This window comes from Monodon monoceros, unplaced genomic scaffold, assembly GCF_005190385.1.
Source record: "Monodon monoceros isolate NGI ecotype Baffin Bay Population unplaced genomic scaffold, NGI_Narwhal_1 Super_Scaffold_21, whole genome shotgun sequence".
In the NCBI taxonomy this organism is placed as follows: domain Eukaryota; kingdom Metazoa; phylum Chordata; class Mammalia; order Artiodactyla; family Monodontidae; genus Monodon; species Monodon monoceros.
The window spans coordinates 94,585,656-94,603,912 of NW_021703778.1; the positions used below are offsets into that span (position 1 = coordinate 94,585,656).

Consider the following 18,257-nt stretch of genomic DNA (forward strand, 5'->3'; position numbering starts at 1 on the left):
TAGATGTTCATAGGTGAGTAAACTTCTATGGAGTCTGAAATCCTGAGTTGAAGAGATTACTTAATAATTAATATTTAATATAGTATGATGTGTTTTTATTTCAGACAGCTCCATGTGCAGGCACGCTAGTGTGATGATTTGCTCACTAAACTTAAACTTGTTTTCTAAAACAACAACAAAGCAGGCAATGTAATGCCATTTTCAAAGTTCCGCGCAACTTTCCTCAACATCTCTGTCATTCGCTTGATGATACTGCACAAGCCATGCCTGCTAAAATACGCAAAGTGAAAAAAGGTGTGAGGTATTAGCATGCCCCCTCAATTTCACAAATAAATATACTATCCTGGAACTTTGTAACACCCAAACTTTGAACCCTATGTTCAGAAGGGATACTATCATAAACTCTAGCTTAGTTGTGTGATGTCAGCCTGATTGGGAAATCATTTACTATCCCAGAAATTCAAGTTTGTATCTTATTTTGGGTTCTTCCATCTTCCCATTGCAAAACAAACAAACAAACAGACATTAATAGAAGTTGTATACAAAGGAACAAGGAAAAAAACTTCTATTGTTTTGTATCATTTTTAGGTAGAATTTTTATAAATCCATTTACTAGTTTAATTAACGTTCTGCTGTTTAAACACAGAAGTGACACTTCCGATGCAAGCTAACTGTTCATGGAGAAATTCTGTGCCACTTGGAATAGAAAGAGCTTCCCTCTCATTTTTGTTGTCCAATTTCACCTGGAGTCTTTTTGCAAACTTTAAATATTTGTCTATTTTTAATATAAATGCTTGTATGTAAAATTTGACAAGTTCTTCATTTATAAATTAACTCTCACATCAGCTGAAAAAAATTTTTGGCAAAGTTTTTCTTCCTTTCCTCTCAGTAGAGTAAATGCTGAAGGGTTTACTTGGTAGTTGGCTCATGGTTAGAAAGTGTTTAATGAAATTATTATTAAGCTATTTCATCGCAGTTTAGATCCCAGAACCCCTCTATCCTTGGTTTTAATGAATAAAATCATCTCAGGTTTGATTTCTTTAACAACTTCACACCCTATTACCTTAACCTTAACCCTCTTAAATATTTGGAGTTGAATAATAATTGTAATAATATTTGCATTTCCTTGCTTCCCCCCACCCTCCATAAGCTAGGACAGAGAGGTGGTAAGAGTTGTCCAATTTTTATAATGCTTTTTTTTTTATACCACCTCGGAAGGCACTTGCTCCTATCTCGGGTTTACTATTTAGTATAAAGAGTTCCGATTTGGGTATATTTAAGAAAGACTCAGCTGTCAAAAGCAAAGAAACTGGGAATGGTGTTTTGACAACCATATAGTGTTAAAGGAAATACTGTAGTCTGAATAAAATTGCTTATGTTCTCCAAAACAAGAGTAATATAAAAACACTTTTTTATTTATATGGAAAAGCAAAAGCAGAAATAAATTCCAAAGGTTTCCCTTTCTTTAAGAAATTCTGAGAGAACTGCAGTCGCCATCTGTTAAGGGTTGGGAATTGAGCAAGAAGCCACGTTTTGAAGGAAAATGAGAGAAGAGATCAGGGAAGTTTGTGTCTTCCGCCCACCCCCCTTCTCCCCCCATGCCAGGTCAGCGCCCCGCACTCGCCCCAGCTCACCCTGGTTAGATTTGCAGAGAAGCGTCCATCAGGATCCTCCTGGCCTCCTCGCCCCCTCCCACCCCTGTGGGCCTGTTAACCCGGAGCAGATTTGGGAAGGGAAATGTGGCTAATATCTCTAGCAGCTGTCAGAGGAGGGACCTTCCTTCAAAGGGACTGGACAGGGATCCTCCACAAGTTCCCCATTAGTCTTGCAGGCCAGCAATTTGATAAGGAGCCTGGACCTCCGCTGCAAGTTGCCACTGTGTGAGAAGGGCCGGTGTCTGGATGTGCCGGCTTCGCAGCCACAGTCCCTCGCCCGCCGCCCACCGAGCCGGGTCGGTGCAGACGTGCGTGCGGGGGCTTGGGCAGGGGCAGCGGGAGTGCAGACTCTCCCCCTCCGCGCCGGCTGCCCTGGCCCTCACCTGGCCTTCCGTTTGCGCGCGCGCGGGCGCGCGCGCGTGTGTGTGTGTTAGACAGAGATAGGCAGACGTGCTTCAAATCGACGGGGGCGAGGAGAGCCACCTAACAGTCGCCGTAATCAGCTAAGGGCGTCGTGCGCTGTCGCTGGAGTTCCCTCTGTCGGGGCCGGGCTGGGAGGAAGCTTCGGCGCAGGGGCAACGAGGGCCTGATGGGGGAGGCCGGTCAGATTGTGATGAGAATGGAGACCGTCGGGGCAGTGTTTGATGGGAGGTTTTAATATTAATAGTTTCGGTGTAGAGACAGAAGGGAGATTGCGTCTAAGGCTCCTCGGGGCAGACTCTGGGTGACAGCGATGATGGATGATCCGGCAGAGCCCAACAGCTCCTCCCCTCCAGCCCCCGCAGTGTCGAAGCTACTTTAGTTGAAGCTTTAGAAATAAAATAAATAAACAGCTTTCCCCCCTCTACTCTTCATACACCTCCAGCCCAACCCCCCGCGCTCAGACATCGATTTATGGATCATTATGAATCAATTACGGCTCTCGATACTTTCCCATTGGCTTAAATAAAACAGTCAAAAGATGAAAACGTGGGGTTCGGTGGAGATTCCCCCCCCCCGACAGGACCAATCGCAAAATCCATTATCTCATAATCAGAGGCACTGGGTTAGGAGGTGAAGAGAAAGGAGGGGGTCACCCAGTAAATAACTGGGGGGAACGCAGTGAGGGGGTCGCCCAGCTGCTGTCTTTGTTCAGATAGGTTTGTGGGTTTGGTTGGTTTGTTGTTTGGAGTTTTTTGAACGGGGGCGGGGGAAGGGACCCTCGTGAGAATGAGATGCCTACAGGTTTGTCACCTAATTATTTAACTCCTTTGGAGAAACCTACTTGAACGTGTGTCTCGGCAAACATCAGAAGTTGTTGGTAGTGAGTGCACACATGGTAAAGGTGTGGAGGAATGGGTCGTCTGCAGGGCGGATTTTCACTTTGTTGTGAGCAACTGTGTGAGGGTTTGATGCTGGGAAGGGGGATTCTCCCTCCCGCAACGCCCTCCTCCGTCCCGCCGTTGGCTGTTTTTGTCGCCAGAACTGGTTTGGATCTGGGACTGGCCGCCCCCCTTCGCCCTCACCCCCGCCCCGGCCGCCGGAGGCTTTTCTTCCCTCTCTTGCCCCTTCCGCGGCGGTGCCCGAGGTTCTCTAGGTGTTTCTATGACTACATTGTGTGTGTGGGAGGGTCAGATGTGGGGTTGCCCGCGAGAGGGCCGTTCCTGGGCGATCATTTATCAATGTCACCCACATAATGATTCTCTCTGCAGCCTCCTATTGATGAGGATAATTACATTAGCTCAGAGTGACTGATCAATGAAAAACCACCACACAAAAACTTCTTTACTCCTCTGTAATACCAAAAACCGATAGAGAAATAACATAGAAAGCCTGATTTTCTTTCCCTTCTCTATCCACCAATGGATTCTGCCCCCCCCAAAACAGGACGGGGGAGTAAAGGAAGAAAAAAGACCCAGGTTTGTTTCGTTTAAAGGAGGATGCAATTTTGTCCGTGAATGCATTTTCTCTAAATGTGTTGGCTTCATTCCTCCATTGGTACAGAATATCAACGGATTTGCTAATGTGAGTTGCTTTTAGACTGGTCTGTGGTTTTCCGTTCTTTTTATTTCTTTCCTCCCCTTTGGGCTGTTTTTGTTTTTGTTTTTCTGCTTCAGAAAAGGAGACAATTCTTTTATAAATAACTGGAGAAGGAAATTATTCTAGGTCCTTTTTTTTTCTTCTTAATCGTTTGCCTAAGTCGGGTTATCTTTTGTCTTTATCACTTTATAAAGTAGCGCAATTAAAGATGTGATGTTGCATGTGTATAAAGAGTGGATCCATAACACAGCCACATAGTACGCTATATTCCCGCTTGAAAGTTTGCAACTAAATTACGATTTCTCTTTTTCTAGACTTAAAAATCAATATTTTCTCAATTAAAGAGAATTTTAATGCTTTACTTGCGAGTTGTTAAAAGCGCTGTAAATTTTATTGTAATGCTTCTTGGCTTCGGAGTAGATGCAGGAGGAGACCGGTTGATTCTCGTGGTCTTTTTCCTCTCAAAGAACCTAGCCCAGGAACATCCAGTGTGTCAGATCAAATCCAAGCAACAAAGGTAAGGAGAGTTCCGAGAGGAACTGGGCAAAGGGTGGGAGCCCGCCAGGGGAGCCCTCCAGCGCCAGAGGCCATTGTCTTGTATATTTTCACCTCTCCGTGTCCCGCCTCCTGAAAGTGACGAAGTGCCCATTTTACTCTAATCTTTCTCGAAGAGGAGCACGTTGGACTCCCATCTGCTTCGTGACGGTCAGAAAGAAAGCTAAATTGGGGGAGCATTCTAGACTCTTCCCAATGTCCCCCCATGCTCTTTCCTTTCCTTATTTCGCCAAAATTTAACTCCGAACTGTTTTTTTCACAAATTCTGCGAACATTTATATGTGTTCTGACCTCTTATGTCAGAACTCTCTCCCCACCCTCAAGAGCGCTCACTGTTTACAGATGTTTTCTCCTTCCACACGTCCCACCTAGTAAAAGTTCCCGCAGAGAATTAACTGTGGTGTGTTAATAGCCCAGATCTGCTACTGCTCTCTCCTGAAAAGTTGAAATCTGGTAAGGTGAAGAATGGCATTGAACTAACGCTGGAGAGTTGCTCCAGGCCGGCAGAAGCCCAAACACTTGAGAATTCCAGGCCCAGGGACTTGGTGGGAAGCAAGGTTGTGAAACTTTTAGATTGTAAGGCGGAGAGGAGGTTAAGAAAATGAGGCTGGAATGGTACCCAATAAAAGAATAGAGCAAGGCAGAAAAATGAGGCTTTGGGACCTCTTTGTAATTTAAAAATAAATAATAATGAAGGGAAATTGAATACCTAAAGCTTGCTATTAATTTTTTTCTTAACCCAGTGTCTGAGAACAAGTCCTCAGAGATGCCAGGAAGGGCCTGAGTTTCCAAATGGAACTACTCACAAAGTTCCATTGCGGTTCCCTCTTCGGTTAATTTGCTGGGAATGAGTAGACCAGGGCTATGTGTGTGGTGCACCAAGGACTTAAGTAAGAGTAAGGTGGGAAGGGGCACCTAGCTATAATGAGGCTGCTGTTTAAAGATTGAATGGAGAAGGGGGGAATAGAGAAAAAGCCACACAACATAATAATGCACTTTAAAATAATTCTCACCTACCTGCCTTTCTTTTTCACTTTAATTACATACTCTATCAATTATTATACATAGGTGGGGGGAATTTCTAGTTCATCATCTTTTGTCCAGAGACCCACCGGATTGATTCCCCTTCCCTTAGATTCCTGACATGTACGCCTAGACCATGGCCTTTTTATCAAGTGAGTGGGGCTTTGTTAATGTATTTGTACTTTTCTGCTTTCAGTCTAAGTTTCTCACTTTGGCAGAAGGAGGGGTGCAAGAAAGGAGGGGGAGGGGAGCAGGACACAAAGACTTCAGTTCTCACCAAGCAGGTTTCAAAATAGGAACTTAATGGGAAGAAAAAACGAAAGAATGAAAAAAAAAATAAAGAGGGGGTTAGGATTGTTCATCATAACAGGTTTACTTGTCTGGAAGAAAGGTGATTCTGTGAATATTTTTTCCTTTGAGGATTCTGATTTCTTCATATTGAAACATTTTCAGATTTCCATCCTTTAGCAGACAAAACCTCAATATAAATATGACATGGGCCACTGGCAAAAAAACGAACTTAAACTCAGCGCTAAGAGAGGAGGGGGAGTGGGGAGGAGAGAGAGCCCTTTCTGATTAATAACTAGCAGGGTAATGTTGAGGGCTTTTTCTGCCCGATTGCCTTTTTGAATTAGAGCCGATTTCTTCACACTTCAATAGTGCCTGTCTCCTTTAAAATGACTGGCAGATTTGTTTCTCTTTTTTTCTCTCCCTGAGACTTAATGATGTAAATTTTCTAATTAGTTAAATCATATTGCTTAAAGGCCTAATATTTACCGTGTAAGAAATGATCATCCTGATTTGGACCTCTTGAAATATTCGGAGAAATAGCATTTGGCTTTTTAGGTTGAAGGATGGGGGAGGAGGAAGGTCTATTACGGGAAGCAGTTTAGAGGAGAGAAGGCAGGGACCCCGGCAACATGTTAAATTAATAGTTGAAGTTGAGCTGGGCTCACACCCCAAGTCCGCCTTTATTTTTCAATCAGCGAAGATTTAATTGGCAGCCCTCAGGCCGGGCGATCTTATATTTTCTCATTAGTTTCCCATCACTAATCTTGAGTGTTAGATTGGCTTAAAGGTTGTCAACATTTGACCAATTTTATTTAAGGGGAAAAAATCACGCATTATGGCTCCGGGATGTGAGATCTGCAAATAAATCCTGCTTGGATCAGCGGAACTAACAGGCGAAAAAAATGTTGACTATTCGTCGTCGCATTTAATAAGTTGCATTAATGTATATTTCAAGGCTAGGGAGAGAGATTATACATGTGCTTCATAGATGCAGATGAAAAGGGGTTGATGGAGAGGGGGGTGCACTATAAGCGGGGTGGGTAGGTAAAGTGACACATGGGTATGTTGCCGAACAGAGGGTAAATAACCCAACTGGAAGAGCTGCTGAGGGTTTAGGAGCTCCACTCCCCCCTCCCCTTCTTTTTGCAGCTGCGTAAAAGTGCAAAGCCTGTCTTGCAGCTCTGAGCCGCTCGGCTGTCTGGTCCAGAGATAACATAAGAGCGCCCCCTGCTGGCCAGCGGAGTAGACTGCTGCGGGTCAGCCCTCTGCGAAGCAAAGAGTGTTTTTCTTTCTGCGCCCCGCACCCCGCTCACCTGACTCGTTCCACCACCCCGGCTTGGGTTCTGCAAAAGAACCCCGCGGTGGGGAAACAGTTTGTCAAGGCTGAGCATTTAAGTGAATAAATGATAAATAATAATATACGAATAATAAAATAAAAAGTACGAACCCCTACCTTCACTGGGTCTCCGGGGAATAAAACTATCAAATGACTAAGAAAGGGACACAGTTTTGGTTTTTTAAATTCTAAATCTCTTTATTCTCTGGGTTTTTGCTTGGCTTGTTTCTTTCTGCCGAGCTGTAGATTTCTAGTCCAAGGAAATGTTTTTTAATAGATGCTTGTAGTATTTTTTTAAAAATGTATATCTGATGGGGAAAGAGGCCAATACAAAACAACATTTTACAGTCTGGCCAAATTAAACTCCCGGGGAACTCTCAGTTTTTCAGTAAAGTCCCGAGAAATCGCTTTCGGAATTCAGACAGTTCCTTTTCTTGAATGACCCTTTCCTGCACCGCAAAGAAATATCGGCCTCTGTCCGGGTTTTGTTTTTGTTTTTAAATAGAGAATGTACTTGAAAGTTGTCACCGTACCTACCTACACACACACACACACACACACACACGAGGTCTTTCCCCCCCACGAAGGTCCCTGTTTTTCCTCCGCCCGTGTTCTCAATTTTGCTGGAAACGGAAAGGGGAGCTGAAATGCACCAAAATAAACCGCCACTGTCTTTGACACTTGATCTTACCCGGGTGCTTCGCGCCAGTGCAAGGTGTGGGACTGGTACTATATGAGAGAGAGTGTCGGGGTTATTTTTCAATCTTTTCGGTGCATAGAGGCGCTTTCTCGGCGTCCCAGTGCATCTTCCCGGGATTCTAACCACAGTAAGGCGAGGGCGAGCAGGTAGCGGGAGCTGGGACAACCTCTGGCCGGCCGACCCGCTACCGCCACCAGCCTCTCCTCCCGCGAAAGGCGCGGGCGGAGCAGCTCTGACGCGGAAAGTCTTCTGCCCACAGCCAGACCCCACAGAAAGAGCGTAAATCTACAGTGCGAACGACTTTAGTTTCTAGGGAGTTTGGGGGGTTGCTTTTTGCAGGTACGGGATCTCAGGATTTTGTGAAAACAGCTCTGAGAAATGAGGGGAAGGAACAGCGGGGCAGGGAAGACGGCAGGGGAAAGGTGGGTCTCTTGATGTTCATTTCTTGCCAGACGATCAGGACCTTAGAGTTTAAAAATCCGTTCTCTTGCCTCGCTTCTCCCTAGAGCACCCCCCCCGCCCCGCGTCACGCCTTCTCCAATCCTCCTCTTTGGGGACGCTCCGGGACGGGCACCCGGGGGCTTCAGGGGACGAGCGCTCCTAGGGCAAGGCGGAGGCAGCCCGGTCTGATGGTCTGATGCCAGTGAAGTGACGCCTCATTCCGGTTGTGTTTGAAGAATTGCTGGGGCTGTCGTGACAACTGAGGTGAAGTTAAATATTTATACTCCAAGTTGTTCTCATTATTTTTTGTCTGTTTTGAAGAAGTTCAGGGCGTTCAAACTTACTTTAAACATAAATCCTGGCCTGGGTGAAGCAGAATCTGTCTCCTGCCACTGGAGTTGACTTTTTGAAAGGTCTTCATTAAGCTCAGAAGTGAAAGGGAAGTTATCTGTAAACAATATTGGTTCATTTAAATATGTATGTGGGTGTGTGGATACGTAACACACATATTTTATATATCTATCTATAATAGAGAAAAGGAAGCAAGTGACCCCCACTGCAGTTGAATCCAAATAAAAATAATTCCAGTCGATAGTCTCACAGAGGAAGAAAATATGAAGATCTCATTGTATTTGTCTCAGTTTGACTTAATGAAATTTGGAGACATTGACAGTCTGGGCAATGTTCGAAGTAAATTAACATAAAGGTCCTTAGGAAGAGACCAAAAACACCTTAATCTTAAACCACTTGAAGATTATGACTAAATGAATGGGATCACTAAGCACTATCATCTCAAATAGCTATTAACTGTCTCCACCCCTTTATTGTGGCAACAAAATAAACTCTCCACTAGGAATGGTGTTTCTTCTCTTTTATCTTTGTTTTTTGTTTTGCTTGAAGGGCAAAGAAGGGAAAACAGAAGCAAAGAAAACCATCTCAAAAGTCTTGGGATTTGCTGCTGTTAAAAGGCTGCTGTTCATTTCTGATTTCCTCATCTTTTGCTACAAAGAAAAAATAAATCTAATGATGTGTCTACATTCAATGAGAAGAAAACACTAACAACAGTGAAGGTGCACTTGTTTTATTTTCTTTTTCCCTGAAAAAAAATTTTTTTAATATCCACCAGTTTAGCAGGTTGAAAACTGTGGAGATGATAAAAGGATGTTCGCTTATCCACATCTATTCTCTGACTTTCATCACTTGAATTTTGTAGGATTTTGTGTCAAATAGAAGTTATGGGAAAAAGAATTAGACACTTGCCAAGGAACAACAATATTATATATACACTTTCAAGTAAGCTCCACCTAATCCTGTATTTGAGTGCTGACGGGGTGTGTGCTATTTTCCCCTAATAAACCTCAAAGCCCTCATTAGACATAAAGAGGGGTGAGAACTCTATTATGGGGCATTCTGACAAAAATGGAAGCAGTGCATCTCTGCTTTTAGAGCCCTAGGAAAGGACACGAGGAAAAAAAGCCAAAGCCGTTGTGTTTTCCTTTAGAGCCCTGAGTTGGGCAGACTTTTCAGAGAAATACAGAGTAATTAACATTTTACCAAGCAAAATGCTGAAACGAAGGGCGGTGGCTAACAAAAAAGTAAACCATGCTAAAAATTATTCTTCAAACCCAGCAGATTTCCAGATGCCACAGAAAATCAATGTAAACGCGCCCCCTCTGAGCCGAGCACACAGCTCTCCTGCCTGGTGATGTTTCCAGTTGAAAGTGGAGCTGGAGATCCCACCTCGGCCGGAGCACTGGGAGCTGTTACCCTGAGGCCACCGGGAGGGGAGGGAGTGTCGCCCCCACGTCCCCCGCCCCCGCCACGCTCCACACCTGTTCCCTCCTCCCCTCGCTGGGACGCAGGACAGGCGAGGAGCTGGGCCGATTGCGCCCCCAATCTTCAAGGGGTACCGATAGCTGAGGTTCCTGCTACTAACCAAGGAGGAAACCCTACCAGGCCCCCAGAGGCCGAAGACCCAGCCAAAGGGAAGGAGGTTCCCTGTCTGAGGCACACGCAGCTGCCTTCCCCATCCTGGGCCAGGCTCCCGTACCCGGGTGGGCAAAGGCTCTGAGGCCACTTTGGTCCCGGAGCAAGTGTGAAATGCAATTGAGGGGGTCCCTGTCCCCCTTGCGCGCTAGGATGTGTGTGTGTGTGTGTGTGTGAGAGAGAGAGAGAGAGAGAGAGAGAGAGAGAAAAGAGAGACGGAGAGAGAGACACGTGCGCTTGGAGCGGGCCTCTGGCCGCAGACATCAGCTGGGGATGTTCTCCACGCGGCTTCGGGGGCCACCATACCCCACCTTCCCCTGTCTCCCACCTCCGCCTCCCCCACCCCGCCAGCTCCCCAGTCCCGGGCCACACGTGCACAGGTGTTGTGCCTTTAACTGGAAAGCACTAGAAAAGATCCAAGAAGGAAAGGCGGCGGCGGGGGGGGGGGGGGGGGGGGCGGGCAGGGGGCGGGGGGCTGGGAAGAAAGATGGTACTTCAGAGCTCAGACATCCCTATATTTCAGTGATTGTCATCACACTCAATCTTTTCACCCTGACCTACGGTATCCAAAAAGCAGAGATGGATTCGCGGGAAAATCGGGTTTAAGAGAACGTTGGAGGTTTGACGCGGGCTCTGGAGACCTGCGCAGGCTTTGCTTAGATTCAAAAGTATGATTTTAATTTTCTTAATGAAGGCACGCTCTAGAGCTCAGCTGGTAATGGCTTTGCTGAGTTTAATAGACTTCTGTCGAACAGAAAAAGACGGATAACTATCAGTTATGAGTAATCTGCTCTAATGCAATTCTTTTCCCAGGTTCGAACGTCATTGTGTGGAGAGGGCAGGAGTGAATTAGGGCCCCGGGGAGCGCGTACACGGGGCAAGGAGATGGCCTGAAATACGAGCCGAACCTGTTTTGTGAGATGCACTTGGGTTTGGGGGTCGGGGTCAAGGGCCTCAAAGCCCTTGGTCTGCACGTGTGAAAAATCTCTCTGTCTCCGTCTCTATTCCTCCCACACCCCACACCATCCACCCCCCTCATCCTTCTCCCCCTCTTCTATCTTCCCGTCCCTCCTCCTCTCTCCCAGAGTTAATGTGAATTTCCTTTTCTCCTCCTCTATTTTGTGTGTCTTTGTGTATTTCAGGCAGATCCATTAGGTCCAAAGTATTTCCCCAAAACACACTCACACATAAGTAGGCTCTTGGTCTGTGTCAACCATTCACTTTTTGAAATCCAATAGAATTGGGAGGTTTAAGATATTGATGACACTGTGTACACACACGTAGTAATATATTGGTAGGATTATTTCTATCCAAATACAGAGCCAATCCAGGTCACTATCCAAAAGTAGCCCCATCCTCACTCTACCACAAATTGTCATTTGTGGTAGTTTGAATTCAGAATTATCCAAACTCTTCTTAGCGCTCCACTTCACTTTGCCTGGTAAACACAATCTCAGGCAAACGAGACTTTGAAAAAGAAAAATAATCAACATAACTCATAATTTCCATTTTTACAGAAAACAAGCTGAATTGGTACTCACCTGGATGAAGGATTTGAAGGCAGGCAGGCCCACAAGCCAGCAGGGTGAGTCCTGGGCAGCCCAGCCAGGAGCCCAGCTCTCCTGGCTGACCCTTTGTGCACAGTCACTCCAGCCCCACTTTCCTGCCAGCCTCTCTCTTCGGGTCCTGGGGAACAAAGAAAGTTTTTGAGACTGATGAACAAAAAGGGATAAATGAACCCCAAGCTATAGATGTCTATTCCAGACCTGCGAGGTAAGGCCAGGGAAGTTAGCTGGGTCTGATGCGTCTCTGAGTTCCACAGACCTCCTTGGTCTACCGTTCTTTGGCCTTGTCACTTTCTCTTTCTCTCTCTCTCTCTCTCTCTTTCTCTCCCTCTCCCTCTCTCTCTCCCCTCCCTGCTTCTTTGTGTTACACACACACACACACACAAGTGACCTAGGCACACATGCACAGAAACGGCCACAAAGCTCTGTAATTACTATCTCCTCTTCTCTGACCCAAACCGACCCTATTCTCTCACCTCTCCAGTCATTCTTCAAAAAAGGGAAAGGAAAAACATCAAAACAAAAACATATTTGCAAGACCCCTCAGGTCCCTCTGGCTGAGGAAGAGCACAGCTGGTGCCCCGCAAGAACTTGGGGTGTCCCGGGGAACAAGGCCCCCTGCTGCTCTGGGCCTTGTGGAGGACACCCACCTACAGCCTGGGGGTTGGGTGAGGAGGGGTGCTTTTCACCTTGCTCTCCCCCCAGACTCTTCCCTGGCTGCTGGGAAGGGAATTAGGAAGAGATTCAGTCCTTAGGTCCCAACCACTCCAAAGACTTGGAGAAGCAGAGCGGGGCAGGCACCTCCTAGCTGCTGAGGTGCGACTGCCAGGGGTCCCACACTGGCAAGTGAGAAAGTCTGCGACCAGAAGAGCAGGTGCCCCAACTTCTTAAGTGCTCAGCCTGCAGCGGCCTTTAAAGATAGAGAAGGTCACTAGGCATTGCTCAGGCCTAGCCTGCTCCAGCACTAGCCTGCTCCAGCAGCCTCTGCCAGGATGGGGGCATCAGGTCCGCGGGGTGACTTTGGGTGGTACCAGGGATGGAAGACCCGCCTCTGGCTCCAGGAGCAGATTTGGAACCTGAGAAAGGGTGACTGTCAGAGCTCCCCACCCGACCCTCACCCCTCATGAAGTCCCCCTGTCATCCCTAGATCTCTCTGTCATCCCTTCAATGGCTCCCCTGTAGTAAAACTGCTGTTGTGTTGTTTTGATGAGCTAGGAGAGCAACAGCAAAGACCCAGAAAGTCCCCATCAGCTTTAGTGGGTCTAATTCTGCTTTGGAACAGTCGCTGGGAGAGGAGAGGAGAGAGACACTATTAGCCAGGATTCCCCCTCAGCCAACAAGGTTGAGAGGGCTTAGTAGAGAGCCAGTTACCTGCAGACTCCCCAGGAAGAAACCTGGCCAAATTAAGACTCACAACCTCCAAACCTGCTGAGAACCCCTTACAAAGATGTCTTGGACTCCCAGCTTGTGCTGCTTATCCAGAGTCTTGGATAAGCAACCTTGGGCTCTTGTGGTCCCGTGTCTCCCCTGAAGCAGCTGACAGATTAGGTTTGGGGAAACATAAGGAGGCCCTGTTAAAGAACTAGGTTTGCTTCTCTCTCATTTACTCCCCTATTTTAAATGTCAATAGAAAAAAGCAAAAATAAAATTTGCAGTAAATTAAACGTGTGATTATATTCCCATAGAATTAAGGTGGAAAACTTAAGGTGTAAACCGTGCTTAGACATTTTTAAAGGACTGTCCTGAACATGACATGCTTTTATGAAACAAGACACTTAAATATAAGCTTTAAGGATAAAGAACATTAAGAGCGCCTAGTGTCCCTTTACATTACCGTCACATAAGTGAAAGGGGGAAAGGGTCTCAATAAGGAAACTCAAGTGACAGGAGCTCCTAAGATAAACTAAGCAGTACACAAAAATAACACAGTATTGCATCTTTAAAGTAAGCTCCCCTTAAGGAAAGTTAGAGGCAAACACCTGACTACAAAGTTAAGCTTTTTCTGCTTACTCATTTATCCAGGTCTCTTAATTCTAATACAGAACGAATAATCTGCACAGCGGGGAGATGTTGCCCCCCACCTCGCCACAGACGAGGGCAGTTGTTTATACTTGACGCTTATCCATCGGCCTTAGGACTTTTGAATGTTCAAGTGAAAGTGTAAATAGAATAAGGTCACAGGTGATTGACAAGTTCAAGTTACTTAGCTCAATTATCAAAATTTTATTTCTAAATTATGTTCAATTTGATTTTCCTGCTTTGCTATAAATGACCTTCGAAAATCCAATGGGAGCGGACGTTTTATACCATGTCCTATGTGCCATGATTTATTTGTAAAGTCATTTTGTGATGTATGCCTCCTTTAATGTTTCTGTGGAGACCTAGTCTTTACAATTAGATTTAGAAGCACAGCTATCAGGCTAATTTAAAGGCAGTCATTTTAAAGACACAATCATCACTAAATTTTAACAACTTTCTAAAATGTTTCTAAATTTCTAAACCTCAGGCAGAACTGCAGACTGTTTAGAATCTAATTCTCTGGACATTAGCATGCTATATTTAATGTCTGTCTATCTAAACAATAGATAAGAGTGCAATTTGTAAATATATACCTTACAACTCACTTTCAACATACTAGCACAAAGTTCTCCTATGCATTTATTGAATAGATAACGAAGCTTTTCAGATCAAGGCTCATGCCGCCACATCTGGAAATGCTTCCTTGGCTCTAATCTGCCGCCCCCCCCCCCACCATTGCCCCCTCCAGCCACCAGTAAGAGAAATAGCTGAAGCCTCTCCTTCCACCATTATACGATAACATCAGCTTTTAATCAGCGAGAGGCACTCCTATTTAAATTTACAGGATGACTCTTTATTTCATTTATCTTTTCTTTTGGAGGAAAGTGAAATAAGAGCACCACCCTTATTAATTATAAGATTGATGGGGTGAAAAAAGCCAAATGAATTTGGCTTGCAAATTATTAGTAGAGGTATGAATATTTATGACTGTGCCAGGAACTGCAGTCGTGAACCCTGGGTATCAAGCTTGGAAGACAGTCAAACCAATGCACTCACTGAGGGTTCAGTCTCCCCAAATCTGACATGACATAAATGGAAACTTCTAAATTAGACCCAGGGCGGGCTCCCATCAAATCCATTCCTTCTTTTTTTTAGCTGATCTTGCTAAATATGAACTTACTTCTAGTGGCCTCCGTTATAAATTTAAAAAATATCTTTTAAGGTGAAAGCAGATACCTATACTTTTTGTGAAGAAAATCTGTGTTTGTGCTTTTCTCACTTGATATTCACTTATGTTTTAAATCGAATTTATCTGTAAAATATTTGTGACATACATTTAAAAATTTTAAAGCTATCTTTATTCAGTGAAAAAATATTGGAAACCTAAAATATCCTGGATATAAAGAGGATTTGAATAAATACAATCTAAGTTAGATACAGACAGAAATGAGAGGGGAAAAGAAAACAACAGTGGAAGAGAGATTTAAAAAGTTTTCTTTGCTTGTTTTCTCTTTTTCTGCACCAGACTTTCTCACGTTTTAGGCCCAAAATGAGAAAATTTAAATGCAAGGTGGAGGAAGAAAGGGTCAGGGTAGAAAGGGAAAAGGGTGATGACAAGGACTTAATAATTCAGTAAAAGACAAACTATATCCTCTTCTTTTCCTCCTCTTGATTCTATCAATACATTGGAGGGTTTTATAGTGCTTTGGAAAAGGAGCTAAGGACTTGGGAGTTAATGAGCTCAACTCTCATTTCACCACTGGCTTCTTTTCTGTAAAAGAATTGTTGAGTGGAGGCTGACCCAATCCTGTGAAAATACTTCACTCTGACATCAGAGCAAGCTTAGTACATTTTGAAAAGGAAGACAAGTTGTTTTCAAAACAGAAATGTTAAGCATTCTAAAAAGCATAAGCATTTAAAAAACGCTCTTCAAATTTTCTGAAAAATTCCCAACTACATGCATACACACACACACACACACACACACACACACATATATACACATTTTTTTTCACAACTGTAAGTGGATATTTGTGCTAAACTGATGCTTTATGTATATCTGTCTCAATTTGTCTGTTCTCTGTAAGGATATAATTTTTTTAAAGAAGCGATACCACTGACAATTTACTTAAATTCACAAACCTTGAAATTGATGCATCTCCTATCACTCACACTCGGTAGATACAGTAAAACACATTCAGCATTTGTATATCAATAGTGGCACACACACAAATCTGTTTTGTTCAATTTAAATGCTCTTCAACATGTCATTTCTTATTTTTCTGGAACATGTTATGGGTTAGTCATCCTGTTTCAGCTGATTGTTAAATCCTTAACCTAATGAAAATTCAAAATATAATATTTATTTGTCATGGATTTCAAAGCTGAAAGGTAGGCTTTTGGGACAATTTGATCAACGTCTCTTATCTTTCCAACAAAGAACTGGAGGTCTAAAGATGGCAACTGACCAGTCCAACTCATATAACTAGCTAGCTGGACAAGCTAGTTATATGGACAAGATCCTAAATCTCTTGAGGCCAATTTTTGGTTTTGTTTTTCTTTTTGTTTTTGCGGTACGCGGGCCTCTCACTGTTGTGGCCTCTCCTGTTGCCGAGCACAGGCTCCGGACGCGCAGGCTCAGCGGCCATGGCTCATGGGCCCAGCCGCTCCGCGGCATGTGGGATCTTCCCAGACCGGGGCACAAACCCGTGTCCCCTGCATCGGCAGGCGGACTCTCAGCCACTGCGCCACCAGGGAAGCCCTCTCGAGGCCAATTTTTGTATAATAGGGTGCTTCCCATCTTCTGCCCTTTATATTAGAGCAGTATTTATAATACTATACACAGACTTTTCTACTAATATTTTTCTTCCCAGCACACTGACAATGGAATCCTTGTTAAATAATAATAAGCTATTGACTGCTCTGTTTGCCTATATGAAGATTTGTTGTTAATCTGTGATGTCTATATTGATTAGACAAGAATGAGGTCTCTCCTCTACCTGAAGGATAAATAGATCTCAGTACTGGCATAAAAACAAATTTTGTATTAATAGAAATCCTAACCTTATTGGCTACACGTCAGCTCAATCAAACTCGAAACAGATATAAATAGGAGTAACTGAGAGCAGTGCCTCAAAATCTCCAAAAATGTTCACTAGGGATGTTTAAACTAGTATGAGAGTTCCTAGGCTGCAGCACTGGCAGCCTGCTTCTGGGTAACCTTCCCGCCTGGCTCTTCTGTTCACCCCAAATCGAATCCTACACATGCTCCATCTTTTCTACACTAAGGGGAATCCTATTCATGCCTGAGATGATCTTATATTTATGATGGCCTCTTCTGTCAAATTGTTATTTCTGTAGCTTACTGTCAAAAATGTCACTCAAAGTTTCTTCACCTCTCTTTACTCTCTGTCATAGTAACTTGGAAGGTCTAATCCAAGTGGAATTTACTTCACCTATAAAATACAGCAAGGAGAACTTTTTTTCACTTCTTGTCCGTCTCTCCCTTCCCCCCACGTCCCCAGCTTTACACCTTCACTCGGTTTAAGGGCTGTAGTTCATTGTTTCTCCTTGTGGTAAAATTGTTCATCCAAGCAGTTTCTCTTAAGGTTCAAAAACCTAGCTCTTGTGAGTAAAGTTTATATGTAAATATGTTCGGCATATCTTCTGAGTCCATGCTACTTAGTTTAATACTTCAGCATGAAAGAAAACAACACTGAAACAAAAATGTTCTCCAATTAAAGAAAGTTCTCGAGCATAAATAGCAGATATTTGAAAATATAAAAAAATAAAATATGGAACTCGTTAGCATTTACAACTCCTTTCTTTATCAGCGTGGCCTCCTTTTTGCTACGTTTCCATTTCATTATTCTTGCATGAATATGATAAATGGTCATTAAATCTAACCATTTTTATTTAATGTTCATAAAAACTGGTAGGTTTTCAAACAGATGTGGCCTGATATGGTTCAGTGAATTTAGTGGACTTCTCATATAAATGGAATAATAACCATACGGAAGATGAATTTTATACCCTTGTTTACCTCTTCCAGAACTTACCCTTATTATAATTACAAATAGTGTTTGTTATGTATTATGCAATATATATAACATTGTCCAGACACTGAACAAACCTTAACTTGATCACTGCCATCTACAGTTTATAATCCGAGATAGCCCTGACAGCAAAAAATAGAAAGAAACAGGGACGAATAGAAGACATGGCACAGTTGTATATTCTTCATTCTATAAAAAAGAAAACGTAATGAAGCCTGGCTGAAAATGGACAAATTTTATCTTCTTTCCAGTTAAATATTTTTCTTTCAGGCTCAAAGAAGTGTTTGGGAAAGAAGAAATAGTTCATTTCATTTATTTTCTATCAATTAGGGATTACTTTAAGGAATAACCCTTCCCCTTTTAACTTTTTAAAAAGAGGCCAGCAAAGAGAAGAAGCTGGCAGTAAGAGTTGCCTAAGTGCAGAGGATAGGCAGGTTTAATTAATAAAGGCAGGAGAGCCCTGTGGTTTAAAAAAAACCTTTACAGTAAGACTGCCTGGATCTAAATGCTGGCTCAGCCACTAGTTAACTATGTGACCTTAGGCGATAACTAACACTTTGAAACTTCTCATAGGGCTATGACAAGATGACCAAATGAGTTGATGCATGAAGG

General features: G+C 43.8%; 1 long non-coding RNA gene across 1 annotated transcript; it reads left to right on the top strand.

The window, feature by feature from the left end:
* Positions 1 to 5,092: 5,092 nt before the first annotated feature.
* Positions 5,093 to 9,065, top strand: LOC114905001. The gene is made up of 3 exons (XR_003796079.1): positions 5,093 to 5,404; positions 8,086 to 8,284; positions 8,921 to 9,065. It is a non-coding gene; the product is annotated as an uncharacterized LOC114905001 (long non-coding RNA).
* Positions 9,066 to 18,257: the final 9,192 nt, after the last annotated feature.